The following is a 15,484-nucleotide window of genomic DNA, read 5'->3' as shown; positions in this document are numbered from 1 at the left end:
AACTGTCATGCAAAAAAATATTAAACAAATGTAATCCTAACAACAAAATGTTCAACCTTTTTGACACTGCACAAAAACAATAAAAAGCATTTTCTATATCAAAATACTATAAAAAGCTGATAAAAACCTACATTTAAAAAAATTCTCAAAATATGCTATAGAAGCCGTTGTCACTATCACTGCCGTTAAGGTCTACCTCTAGGAACCAGATTTTACCAGTGAAGGTGAAAATCACGGGGTTTAAATATACGGAGTGACAAATTGAATGACTACCTGAAACACCACCAGTAATTACACATTACAATAAAGACCTTGCATAAAATGCAAGCAGACCACTGGTCAAATACTCATTCCTATGTACAAAAATGCATGCAGACCACTGGTCAAAATAAGGTATCATATCACCTGGCTTCTGTTAACTTTTTATCAGTACTCTTAAGTATGGCAACTGAGACCAAAAGTTAACAGACACATTCATCAACGGTCATTCCTATGTACAATCCACAGCTAACCTGTCAAGGGAGCAGCAGAGGGGGCGAACAAACCACTTGTCTGAAACGTCATTTGCTTAAAATAAAAGCTTCTTCCGAAACAAAAAAAATAAGGTCACTGACGCTAAACCAAAGCGTGTAACTTGACCGAGAGTTTCTCTAATTGGATTACTTTTTTTTTGTCGAAATTTGTGTTTACCCACCGGACGTCTCATTGAGGTCCCGCCCCCTCTGCTGCTTAATTAAATCATCATCATATTAATAAATGCCACCGGCTAGTAAATCTCACACCGCTAGATTAGCTCGAAAAAGACTAGAAGAAATAAAGAAATTTATTCCTGTTCGTGATTCTGTTAGACAAAAATTGCAAGAACGTCAAGAAGCACAGGTTGAATTTACAGAAGGCGCGGAGCAGTTATTTAAACCTGTTACAAAAGTTACAGAGAGTCTACTTCCTCCGTTAGAAAAAACCGCTAAGCAAACTGAAAAAATAGCAGCGAAAACTAAGAAAACATAAAAGATTTTACGAGATCTTCCAACTGAAATAGCTGCAGCTCAACCTCCACCCGTCGGCGAAGAAAGACTTGAAGGTATTGGTAAAATTCGTACTGAAATAGGTGATATGAAAGATCGTGTACCAGAAACAGAAACGGAGCAAGCCAGGGCTAAGTTTATATAAACGATAAATTTACTGAAAAAAGTATTAACGCCATAAAGGAAATTAAAGAAACATAAATTAGCTGAGTTTGCCGTGCAAACTTATGATCGACGAGGCAGACTTTTAAAATCCGTGTATGCGAATGATACTATAGGTCATGATAATTGGTACAAATGGATATATCGTATACACTATGGAGTTGATCAAGCTAGAAGCGGTGATACTAAATATATTGCATTTATTAACGCAATAGATAATTATCTTGTACTAAAACAACCACAAGTACAATTTTCCTCATTGCAACAATCTCCTTCATCACAAAAGTAAAAACTTCCTAGACCAGCGCAACAATCTCTTCGACAACAATCTCCAGAAGAAGAATTTCATGATGATGCACCTGGAGCAACTGGAAGTGGTTTTCCTTTGATTACTCAAGGAAGTGGTCTTATTGCCTGTCCTAATAATGTTCTTTCTGACGTAGAACGACTAGAAATACTGATTGGAGGAAAACACGCAGGAAATAATTCTTCAGAAATAATTAATGAAGCAGCTGATATCTGTCAACGATTATTTCAAGGCGGTATTATGGATAGCAGCATTTATCGTTCCCATATTGATGAAATTGCTGATGATTATCACAGCGACTAAACAATAAATTAATCAGTATATAAAAATGATTATACACACTGCTCAACGTGGACCGATCATGGTCAGGGTAGTAAATTCACGACTGCCAAATTACAAAACAATTTACGGAGATGGACTTGGTGATGTTGTTCAAGGTCTATTTAGAAGGATGGTTCCAAAAGCAATACCGATTGCAAAACAATTAGGGATGAAGGGTATTGAGGCTGTTCGTGATAAAATTCCTGGCGCTATTGGTAATCTTGCCAGTGAAGCGTTCTCGACAGGCATGGACAGACTAGCTCGATTAGTACAAAGAAAACCGCAGCAACCAATGAAACTGGCCAGCACTGAAGTTATGCCCGCAAATTTCAGTAAAATAATAAATCAAGCCGCAAATCAAAAACTAGCGGAATTATCTGAAGAAGAAGAAAAAAATGTAGCTTCAAGTTTAATAGCAGGAAGCGGTCTTCGTTTCCTTGGCAAGTCAAGGCGACAATGATTTAGATCACGGCAATTATAATAGATTTTCAAACGTGTATCCAATCCGGCGTTTGATATAGACGCACTGGTTCTCAAAGACGAATCAATACGCGATTATCAATTTTATTCTTATGACGCACGACAACCAAATCAACGTGGTCGAATCGAATTACAAGTTCAGGATACAAGTAGATATTTCTTACCCGCCGAAGCATTTATTGAAGTAGAAGGTGAAATTATAAAAGAAGATAATACTGAGTACAGAGTTGATGTTAGAATCGGTTTTGTTAACAACGGTATTATGGCGCTGTTTGACAGTGCCACATACATGATTGATGGAAGAAATATTGAATCAATTCAAAAAGACGTTGATGTTGCCACAGCGATAATAGGTCTAGCAAGATATTCAGATGATTATACAAGATCAGCCGGTCCGACAATGATGTTCGCCAAAGACACTTCTGATCACTCAGATCACAGAGAGTACAGTATAAGACGACCAAGAAATTTTGCCAATAACGCTGATGCTGATGTGTGGCCAGTTGTTCATGATGTTAATTCAGAATTCAACTTAGGATTTTCGTCACTACGATCGATGTTAAGAGGTAATCGTAGAAATTTCTCATGCGCAATTCCATTATCTCATATATTTGGATTTTGCAGAAATGTTAGAAAAGTTATCTTCGGGGCTAGACATACAATTGCACTGGTAAGAAAGGGTGATGATAACGATGCACTCTGGAGACCTGTTGGTGATGCTGGTAAAGTAATACTGACAAAACTTTCATTGTGGATGCCAGTAATGACTCCATCAATTGCTGAGGAACAAAAATTACTCTCTTTTATGGATTCAGGCAGTAAATCATTATTATCATGGCTGACAGTGACCACAGACAGTATCCAAAGTTCTGCTAATGGTTTATTTACATGGCATATAGCTTCACAGCAGGGTGTTTCCGCACCACGACATATTTTCATTGCTTTCCAGGATTTTGCGCGAATGAGTTTACAAACACGCAGTCACATGATATTTGACAAACTTGGAGTTAATGAAGTTTCTTTGCAGCTAAATGGACATCAAGAACCAGCTGAAGATATATTGTTAAATTTTGATCAAAAGCACGTAGCGCGTGCATATCATCGTTTGATGTCATTTATGGGACGTGATCAAAATATAGATACTGGTCTACAAATATCACAACTAGATTTTACAACATTATATCCGATTTATTACTTTTCGTTGGAACATCTTGATTTATCTAGACAATCTGTCGTTGATATTCACTTTCGAGCTCAGGTAACACAACCTCCTATTTCCGCAGCTGGTCCACCAGTTATTTATGGTGCTTACAGAGCAGTTGCTGTTATATTTAGCGACAAATCAATGTTGCTTGAGGGTGTTGGTGGACGAATGAGGGTTATTGATGCACCAGTTGAAAATCTTTAATCATGTTATTTAAAAACACGAGTATTATCATAAAATGCCATATCATTACGTTAGTGTCAGTCTGACTCCTTGTCAGATTAAAAACCTTCAATCAAATTCAGCAAAAAACTGCGGAATGAAAATATCACTAAAGCGAGATCAGATCACGGGTGGTCAAAATAAATTATCATTATCAGAACGTCAACTTAAACATTTCAACGGCGCTAAACAATCAAAAACAGGCGTCAAACTTAATCTCTCTGCGGGTGCCATTAAAGACTCAGCTAAAACAGGTAGTATTTTTCCACTTCTCGCGGCTATTCCAGCATTAATTGCCACAGCCGAACCTGCCGTAGCAAAAGCAGCCACATTAGGTGCTGTTGGAACCACTGATGCAATGGCATTAAAGAAAGCAACAGGAAAAGGATTAAAAAAAGAGGACTGGGTCTAAGATTACCAGGATCTCATCGAGGAAGAGGTCTGAGGCTTCCAGGAACACTTCGTTAGTTATTCCAGCATCAAATTTTGATTTACTTGATGCTGCTAAACAACTAAAAATAAAAAACTATAGAGGTGTTTTTTATGCGAGATCAATTGCCGGACCAACCAAACAATATTGAAACGGGTATCATTAATCTTGATAATTCAGGACCCGGTACTCATTGGGTATCATACGCAATTGATCCACGTGGAATCGTTTATTTCGATTCGTACAGGTTAGCTCCACCTCGTGAGTTTATCAAGTATGTCGCGCCACTTCACGCAGCGGTTTGGTATTCAACGCTACCAACACAAACAATGACAGATCCGCCAATATGTGGCAGTGAAGTAATTAATGTACTTAACGCTTTAACAAAGTCTTCCACGGCACCTCATAAAGTCGTGATTGATTATACAAGTAACCGCTTTGTTTTGAACGGATCTTAAATTATAGTGGTTGATATTTGCGGAAGATCTTCTATCAAGGACAAGAAAAAAAAGATGATATTGATTTGTCGAAGTGCGCGACTAATGATGAACTTGCTGATATTATGAACCTGGCTGGAGTTGACCAAGGTGAAGTTGTTGTTTTTCAGGACCGATACGGAAAACTAAAAACAAGCAACATCAAATGGAATGATATAGTTCGACGAGTACTCGGTGCGGTCACGGACAACATCCCTGTGTTTACTGACGGCGGTAGAATCAGAGACTCAAGTGTATCGCTTACAACCATCAGAGATGAAATTGCAAAAAGTGTTGCTAATCGCTTAAAAAATACCGGTGACACAATGACAGGTGAACTCAGCATGAACGGAAACAAGATAACAGTGTTAAGAGATCCAACATCTGACGAAGATGCCGTGACGAAAAAATATATAGACGTTAACTATGACACAGTTGACGGTAAATTATCCACGTTGCGGGCCGAGTATGATGTGCTCGTAGGCGCTTTTGCAAGATTTCGCAGAAATTTTCAAAAAACCGATGAAGCCATAGATAAATTCTTCGGCACTCCGCTCACCGTTGACATAAAACTTTCTGATATCAAAACTAACCTAGACGCAACTAAAAAAAACACTCGAAGATGTCGTAAGTGGAATTCCTGATATCGTTAACAAAAATTAGTCTGATTAAAATTTCAGCCGGAGTAACTCCCGGGCATATTACCAATATCGTATGCACAGTATCATCCGGGTTCGCAACATGGTCACAGTAAAATAAAACTATCAAGCATACCGCAATAGTCACTGGTGTGTACAGGCTGTCTGTGTTCAGTGCTGCAAAATTCGAGATATTTACAACGTACCCATGGCGTCATTCCACAGACAAGTTTTCTGGAGTTGTGTCTATCATATTAAATAAAGGAAACGAAGAAATATTTATTCTGGAAGCAGCTGATAAGAAATTAACCGCAACATCTTACTGGTGGTGTCTAGAATTTGTAGCTGAAACACCTCAATTGGTTACTGTATAAAATATAACGAGTACCTCAATCAACGTTCAAAAGTTCAGGTACTATCAAGCACGTGAATGGCAAATAAACCTAAAAGATCGAGTCGAACAGTACACAGTAAAAATAAAGAAATATCGACGACGACTAGTTATCGTCGAAGTAATCGTTTATTCAGTATCCGCTATTGTTGCGTCCACCGGCGTATTATTATCAACGATAACAATGATGGCGCCAGTAGCCATAACAATCTGTATTTCAGCTACAACAACAATTGCAGGTGTTCTTAATATCATCGCAAAAAAAAAAGTACTTGCACGAATGAAAAATTATCCATTACATGATAAAATTACACACAGCGACGGTAGCATACTCGAAGTTATCTTCGTTGTTATCAGCAAGTCTTAATGATGGAATTATCTCTGATTTCGTGTTTTCAGAGATGATTAAAATATACCACGAATGCGATGGTATTAAAGGTACAAATATATTAAATAATGACACCAGTAGAGCTACTTCAACTGATCATGACAAACACAACCCCGCACAAGACCACGTTGATCTCAATAAGTTCAACTAATCCTGAATTTAACATCACTTTTCCAACTGCGATTCCAGTAAAAGAAATCGCACTAGCACAATTACGAGTATATTACAGTTGGTCAAACATCAGATCGAGATCATTTAATGGTACACCAGCAAATAATTCGCTTGTATTTGCTAATAAGAACAAACCGGATGGAACACCTGACTGGCAAGTTATTGGGGTACCCACTGGCAGTTATGAGATTGAACAAATCAGCGATGAATTTGCACGTAGAATAAAATCAATAACCGGAAAAGAAGCAAAAATATCAATTAACGTTCATGAGCCGACTTTATCTTCTACGGTTGAGATACGTTCTCCTGATTATGCCGTTGATATTTATCAATCATCGATAAGATCCGTACTAGGTTGGCCTGATATTGCGCCAGAATACCATGGACCACCGGAACCAAAGTTAGATGATTTTACAATAAATGAAAAGAAATTTATAATAACTCCAGAACATCGAGGCAAATACCCATGGAGACAGACTGGAATTATCAGAATTATGACTACTCCTGATGGTGAACATCTTCCTGAAATAATAGAACATTTGTATACCTATGATGATAAAATGAATCCAATCATCGATGAAGGATTTATTCAGTCATTTTTCGATCCAGTTAATTCTGAATTTAGACAATCAATCAACAACTACAAAATTTCTTTTCTGACATCACAAAATACTACAGTGATGATGTGAAACAACAAATCGTTGAGACGATAAAACATCTAAATCAGGATATATCAGATCTTAGATGCATCATTAAAACTGTCATTTGGAATATGATTCACTCCGATGATGATTTCGTTGATCATTATACAAAACCACGTATAACAATGAACCTTAAACGGTTGTTTCTCAATCATTATAAAATAACTGAACAACAATTACCAACATTTGTAATAACAGGATTTAATGTCACGAACTAGTAAAATCACTCAACGATATTATCAATGAGAACTTTCCTAAAATCATCGAATCATGAAGAAAAATAGCCCCACCAGTATCGCTTCTCAAACATGATAATGATCCATACGGCGGCGGCAGACATATTTCACCAGGAATCGTTAATATAACATCAACAATCGCGGTTAATCTCGTTTGTGATGTGATCGATAGCAGCTATCAAATAGATTTTGGAAAGTCAAATCAGGCTCAACAAGGATACATTTTATACACGTTCACACCACAAGTCCCCCCTGGAAGTTTAATCGTGCAAGAACCAACTAATCCTGTTTATCTGCGGTGTCATAATAATATGTTAACACGAATAAATTTTAAGTTCACAGACCATCTCGGACGCTTAATTGACCTGCGGGGAGAGGAATTAATTGTGAATCTGTATGTAAAATCGTAGATTTTTATCTTGATCAGAAATATTTTATTTGTTCTGAAATATTATTATTGTGAAATATTATTATTCTGAAATATTATATTATTATTCTGAAATATTTATTTTTTATGAAAAATTATTATTCTGAAATATTTTATTATTATTCTAAAATATTTTATTTTTTATGAAATTGACGGGGTGGTTGGTACTTAAAATCGCGTAAATCAATCGGTTTGTTAATTCTGATGGGGTGGTTGGTACTTAAAATCGTGTAAATCAATAAGTTTTGCAAACAATACTACAAAAAATATTTTGTTCCATCAGAAATATTTTATTATTATTTTGAAATATTTTATTTTTTATGAAATTGATGGGGTGGTTGGTACTTAAAATCGTGTAAATCGATCATTTTGTTAATTCTGATATGTAGTTAGGTACTTTAAATCGCGTAAATCGATCATTTTGTTAATTCTGATGGGATGGCTGGTACTTAAAATCGTGTAAATCAATCAATTTTGTAATTCTGATAGGGTGGTTGGCACTCAAAATTATACAAATCGATCAGATTTTATGATAATAAAATATTACAGAATAATAACAAATTTCAGAATAATAACATATATCTTTAAAATAAGTTTTTAACAATCTGAAGTGTTCGATATATGGTCTCTTCAGCAATAAAAGAATCACCATAAACTCCAAGATTGCCACCGCATTCTAGCAAGTTCAGAGGATACACATAAGGACAATAAAAACTCCTAGATTGCCACCGCATTCTAGCAAGTTTAGAGGGTACACGAAACACAACCCTCTATGAGAGCCCCTAACCCGTCAAACAACGGTCTAGCAGGCTCAAGAGGGCGTGTTTGGTGAATGACGACACAGACAGCACAACATATAATGCCCATATAAACTCCTAGATTGCCACCGCATTCTAGCAAGTTTAGAGGACACACATAAGGACAATACAACATATAAACTCCTAGATTGCCATCGCATTCTAGCAAGTTTAGAGGACAATACAACATATAATCCCTATATAAACTCCAAGATTGCCACCGCATTCTAGCAAGTTTAGAGGGCACACGAAATATTTACAAACTTAATTAAGGACAATACAACATATAATCCCCATATAAACTCCCAGATTGCCAATGCATTCTACCAAGTTTAGAGGATAACACAACATATAAATCTTAATTAAGGACAGTACAAACATATAAATCTTAATTAAGGACAGCACAACATATACGGGGGCCTTCTCTACACTCAACAGATTTTGACCCTCCCACCCCCACCCCGAGTAATCAGCCCGTGGGTGATACAAAACATGTATCCACCACTGGTGACGTGGTGGAAGGGTGTTTTTTCTTCTGTTGAGTTACGAGGCTTTAGCGGAGCCCCCAATTAATTATAAAAATCGCAAATAAGTTTCATAGTTCGACGCTTTCGCAATGAGCTACGGAAGCATCTGATATATATACGTTTCAGAAATTATTATATAGTTAATAGTTATCACTGAAGAAAGCAATATTAAGTATTGTATTACAAAATACAACTGAATTTTAATTCTGAACACAGAAATACGTTATATGAACGTAACAAGTCAGATTTAAAAACTAGTTTATTTTCGGGATAATATATGTACCCGAAAATAAATCGAGAAACGTTCTGGCTACTTGTTGTTTGCTTTGTTAATTACTACCGCAGAACAAAATACAGATGAACCAGGAAACCGAACGAATTTAATCAAATAAAAATATTGTTTCTTAAAAATATATCGTTTGTGCTTGATAAAAGGATAACATGTAACATAATGACAGTCATTGATAAAATATAAGGGAGATAACTGATAGTCTTCCTGTAAGACAACGGAAAATAACTGATACTCTTCCATTAGCCAACTCTCGACAAATCAAAATTAAATAAGTACGGTTTGTCAAATTAACAGTTTCTCAACTGACTTTAGAAATACACAGAAAACATATTCTGTACAAGTTTATATTTATGTACAACAATTTTCCGCTTACATAGAATGCTTATGATAATATTTATCTGCGAGTGTCTTGGTCAAGGGGAAGTAATTTTATTACACGCGTACCCTCAGCAGAATTATCTGACCTTGCTGAAGTCGAAAAAAATTAGTAGTATGTGAGTACAATATAGACCAAACAAAATTAAAAATTAAATAAATAGTTAATAAATATAATTCGAGGTAAATATTAAGATTTACATTGGTGTTAGGATATCATGAAAACAGACCTTTTATGGGATAGATAGTTTATCTCATTAAAAATAATAGAAAATAATTTTTTGTTCGTATTTTTTGGAAAAGGTAGTTTGGGTTATATTTTCTGCGGCGTATTTTACCACACGCTGGTGAATATCAAAATATCTCGCAGCTGCATACAATGATTGAAACATTTTCTCTTCACCAGTATCGATATTTGTGGGTTTAATCGCTCTCCTTGCAACTGTTTTTTCATATTTACCAGTCCCTCCCCGTGCAGAGTTCTCGCTTTGTGTAATAGCCTGAAGATTGGATAAATTATTATTGAGTTTATTTCCGTCAATATGATCGATCACAAGACCGTCTTTGATCAACACCTTGTGACACTCGTACACAAATCGATGACAGAAATAAGTTTTCTTCCCATCAGCAGTAAATCTTAGATAACCAGTGACTGGTTTTTTAACCTACAATTTCTAATCACACCATCACGATTTGCTTCGTATTTCGTTATTATAGGATGCTTTATAAACTCGTGGTTTATATTTTGCTCCATATATATAATAATATTATTTGTTTAAATCATAATTTGTCTGAAAACTTAGTTAGATAATCCTCTACGGATTTTATAGCTCCGTCTACAGGGTTATTTTGTTTTATTATAATATCTTTTAAGCTCGCGATATTTTTTCCACCACAATTTGCACACAACTGTTTTTTCTCGTACTCCGACACCACATCGCAGGCACGGTATTGGTCCTAAGCTTCCAGCACGAACGCTCTGCAAGTGTTGTCTGTAGAATTTCTTTTTACAGGATTTATTACAAGGGGTCAATGAACCGATCATCAACAATTTGCATCGAGACATTGTATACATAATATTTAAATTTAAATACTTGTTTGAAATATAATATGAACGAATTCGATAGATTATCCCGAATCACGCCCTGGAAAGCAGATAAATTTAATCTCGATAGAATATCTCCTGACCTACCGATGTGAGATCTGGTTGATCAGAAAAATAAAAGTTTGATTAATAAAATTCACGGCGCCAAGAAAGAATTTCACACAGATGGTGCATCTCATGTCTGGTCAACGTTCAAGATTATGCACAATGACAAAGGTGTCATCGACGCTACGATGAATGACGAACGAGCAGCAACTATCATTAACTACCTTGACAATCGAAAATATCTTTTCAGAATAAAATTTGTCGTGCTAACAGAAACAGGTAATTGGATTATTCGTGACAAATATGATCCTGTACACCATGGTGAAAAAATTGTCGTACTAAGTAAAAATTCCATACGAGGAATGTTGACTGGCATCGACAAACCTTATTACGAGCGAGCGTACCCTGTAACAGCAGTTATTTATGGAATCTATCCGATAAATGAAAAACCCAGCGTTGATAATCTGAAACCGATGAAATTTTCAAAAATAAGCTGTGTAGCTGAACGAGTAACAGAACATTTTACCGTTTCGACTCGTGGAAACGGTTTAACGGACAAAAGACGTAAAATAATAAACACGTGGGGAGAAATGGTTAAAGATACCGGGGCGTCTATCAAAGATGTCGCTGAGTTAGGAAAAAAAAACTAAAGTTCCCAATAACCGTAGCGACGATAACTGGAGAGATTTTGTATGAATCAAAATATAAATCAAAAGGAGCTTCGATTGAAATTATTGATCATAACGCGCATGCATGGACCTGCGCAGTAACAGTGTTTCCACGAAATCGAACTGTTAAATACTATCGCGGAGACATGTTTGATTTTATTAACGAAATAAGTAAAAACGATCCTGTGTCAGTATGGTTATTCCAGAGTTCTGAGAACGACGAATCATGTATGGAAGAAAAAAGTAAATTTGATCAGTTTGTACGACCTAATGGCGTTATTTATCGAACAGATCTTCTTCACGAAAAAATGAAAAATCTTGCGCTGCGATATACTGATGATACTGACGAACTATTGAGCAACTGTTTTACTGTTCCGTCAGTTGCGGCTCATTTTGCTAGAAAGAAAAATTCGTGGAAACCAACTAGGTTTGATTTTCTTGATGACATAGTATCCAGTTGTGTCGAATATGGACACGGTGGACTATGGAATACTAAATACGATCATAAAGATGTTATTTCGGTTGATATGGTCGCGTGTTATCCCGGAAGTTTTCTCGGGATGGGAGATTGTTCTGTATACTTTAAAAGATTCGGTCGTCCGACGCACGAAATGACGCGAATATCGATAAATGGACCTTTACCGGACTTTGACCTGACTGGATTCGCTTGTATCGAGTCATTCGAGTTTGCTAAAGGACTTCATCCAATTTGTTATGTTTGGTTTGGAAAACATTTTTCAGGAAAAAATGTAGGTACCAATAGTACTATTACGGTATATGCTCGATTGTGCGATATTAATATCGTTGATTGTAAACGAAGCAATTATATCATATCGGAAACAAACCGAAGTTTGGTTACCACAATAAAAGAAATATTCTGATGATGAAAACCCGGATAAAACCGATTATGAGAATAAAATTACGAAAGATCTTGGCAGAAAAATAATTGACAAGTTCACTCAAGGAGGATCATATGATCATAAACGACATTGTACAAGATTGATCATGGACGATGCTGAGTTAGATTTTATAATTTCTGATACAACGAAAAGAAACACGTTTATAAATCGAGAAATAGCTTTCTTGCCAAATGGAAATAAACTAGATACAATTGTGAGCTATATGGACGGTGAGTCGCCTCACTATACTCACTTAAGATCTTCAATGCTCGCATATGTTTCGATAAATCTATTATCGATGATAAACAGAGTTTCTAAGTTTGCTGTCAGAGTTGCTACGGATTCGTTTTATATCAATAAAAAATATTTAGGATTGCTAGAACAACTACATATCGATACTTGTGCACCGTGGGGTTCGTGGAGAATAAAAAAAGAAAGTATACTCGATTATTCCGAATCCGCTGATGTTACGATTAAAGATATTTACCTGATAAATAATCAGATATTAAAATTATCATCTTCACCATCGGTATACGATCCAATAACCAGAAATAAAACGGTTTATCTAAATGGACCGGGAGGTTCTGGTAAGACGACTCGAGCAATCGAATTATTTCAGAATTCAGATATGATTGTTTTAACACCTACACATAGACTCGCGCGAGAGATGAAACAACGAGGAGTGCAATCATATACCTATCACAGCTTCTACCGATGGAGGGGTGACGCATGGACTCCTGATCGAATGGGAGAAAAATATATTCCAAGGATTATCGTTTGGGATGAAATATGTACAGTATCATTAGAAACATTAAAAACATTTCTTGATTGGCTATTAACAAAAAATACAGCTGTGATAATGTGCGGCGATCACGGTCAACCACCACCTTTTGTTGGACCATCTCCACAGGATTGGCTAAAAGATTGTGTTGATTATTACTCGGAGATAACTGATGATCATAGAGCACTTGATCCAGAATTAAGTGAGTTAAAAAAATTAATCAGACTACAGCTGAATAAAACTCAATGTGAAGTAATGCGTGAAGTGATTTCAGAAACCTCCATGAACGACTTTCTACAAACGTGGAGACCAAATGATTTGATAGTTGCAAGTAGAAAGACAGTTCGTGATACTCTTCAACAGCTGTTGTTTCAGTTACATAAAGAAACGTTTCCAACGTTGCCAGTGCCGTTGTGTTATCGACCAGCAGACACGTGACGGCAGAATATTGACGTTGATATACCAGGACAGACCGTGAAACAAAATATTGTATTAAATCATGTTGTCGCAGTTGATGCTCTAAAAATGAACAAATCCCTGTGGACGTTAGGATACGCGATGACAATTCACTCATGTCAAGGGTTAACTATTACTGATACAGTTGTTTGGATCGTCGATGATCGTATCGAATGGTCCAACTTAGTCTATCTTGCAGTATCTAGAGTTAGAAGAATATCTCAACTACGGAGAATCGTCATGGACTCGTCAGTGATCAATGATGATATTTACAACGATATAATAAGAAAAAAATTAGCTGGTTATAAACAAAGTGACAAAAAAATAAAATAAACGCGACTTTGATCTTGATCTTGAATTTATTATTACGATTAAACAACAGCAGAATAATCACTGTGCGAATTGTAATTGTATAATGTTATGTCGGTATCTGAAAAGTGATCCAAGACAATTTACCGTAGATAGAAAAAATAACAGGCGCGGTCATACACGTGAAAATGTGATGTTGACCTGTCTTGAGTGTAATCGTAGTAGGGGTGCTAGTTAAGTGATTTGGGTGGTAATTATGTGTCTTCAGGAACTATTTGTAATTGTTCACGAGTGAACCCGCGCTGAGGAGCAGTTGAATCCAGTCTGTAGATTGCGGGTCTACCAGTAGATCTTACTATGTTAGCTATCTTGTGCGTCGTAATACTCCAAATAGGATCAGTCGCTCTTTTTACCACCTTCAAGTTCACCGGGTTCATATAAATATCTTGCAGTAATATTACCCAGTACTGGCTGCGCTGAAAAACTACGTCGTTGTATTGGTATATGTTTTCTTGTGATTGCATGAATGGTTTTCATGTTGGTTGTTCGAGTAATTTCATTATTTAGCGCGGCTATCACACTTGGTAATCTTGCAACCCATTCGCGTGATCTCTTGTCTTGAATAAATTCCTTCGCGTATTGATATCCAAATAACCGCTCAGCAAGTGTTCGATTGAATCGCTCAACAATTGCCTGATCACGATGAATTGCAGTGTGTCCTCGTCTGATTTTGACATTATGTTGCTTCATTAACGATGATAATGGACCAAGAAATTCTTTGCCAGAATCAACTTGTAACAGCTGTGGCCATTGCAAGGGTCCTCGTTGATTTATTCGCAGAAGAAACTTCGGTCGCTGTTTTAGTTGATAGCGGTTCTGCATCTTTATATCTACTTGCAACGTCAATGACAGTTAACGCGTATTTGTACGTTATTTGATGTCTTCCAAGTTTGATAGTATCGTGTGGTAAAAACAAAATATCTGCTTGATGAACTTCATTAAGAACACTAACATCGAAATGTGCGTACTGAATTCGTTTCGGTGATGGTAGATTCATTTACCATATTGTCTGTCGTGCTAACCATGCTGCGGCGGCTGAACGCGTGACATTTGCTGCATCAGCGAGTTTACCTATTCCTACTCTACCCCTCCAGTATCCCCTTGGACTATAAAAAATTGATTCCATTTATAATAATTGATTAATTACCAGCCCTAACGCCAGTTTACTTTTCATCACGGATCTTACCAACCAATTAGGTAATGATTCTGGTATTTTTATTTTTTATGGAATTTAACGAATGAATCAACTTCACATCTGCAATATGCCTATTTGTAGATCTTTATTTTTATAAGCCACATCATGAATGTGACATGCTTTATCAATATCATTTATGAGATATTCACCTGGTTTTGGTTGATCTTGATTGTCAAGCCTGATATCAAGTCGAGTACCAGGACCACAATAATTATATCCTGGTAGATGTTTTTCTCCAGGGTATTTAGCCCATGGGGTTCCTGGGAACTTTGACATTAATGTAGCAATATCACCACCGTCTTTAAGCTGAATTCTGGGTAAAAACGAAAATTTCTTCCTATTACATATTGCACATCTTCCACTGTATGCTATTCTTTTATTTTTTGTTGTTGTGGA

Source organism: Sinohyriopsis cumingii, chromosome 17 (genome assembly GCF_028554795.1).
Source record: "Sinohyriopsis cumingii isolate HCF-2022 chromosome 17, ASM2855479v2, whole genome shotgun sequence".
NCBI classification, from domain to species: domain Eukaryota; kingdom Metazoa; phylum Mollusca; class Bivalvia; order Unionida; family Unionidae; genus Sinohyriopsis; species Sinohyriopsis cumingii.
This window is presented reverse-complemented; position numbering follows the sequence as displayed.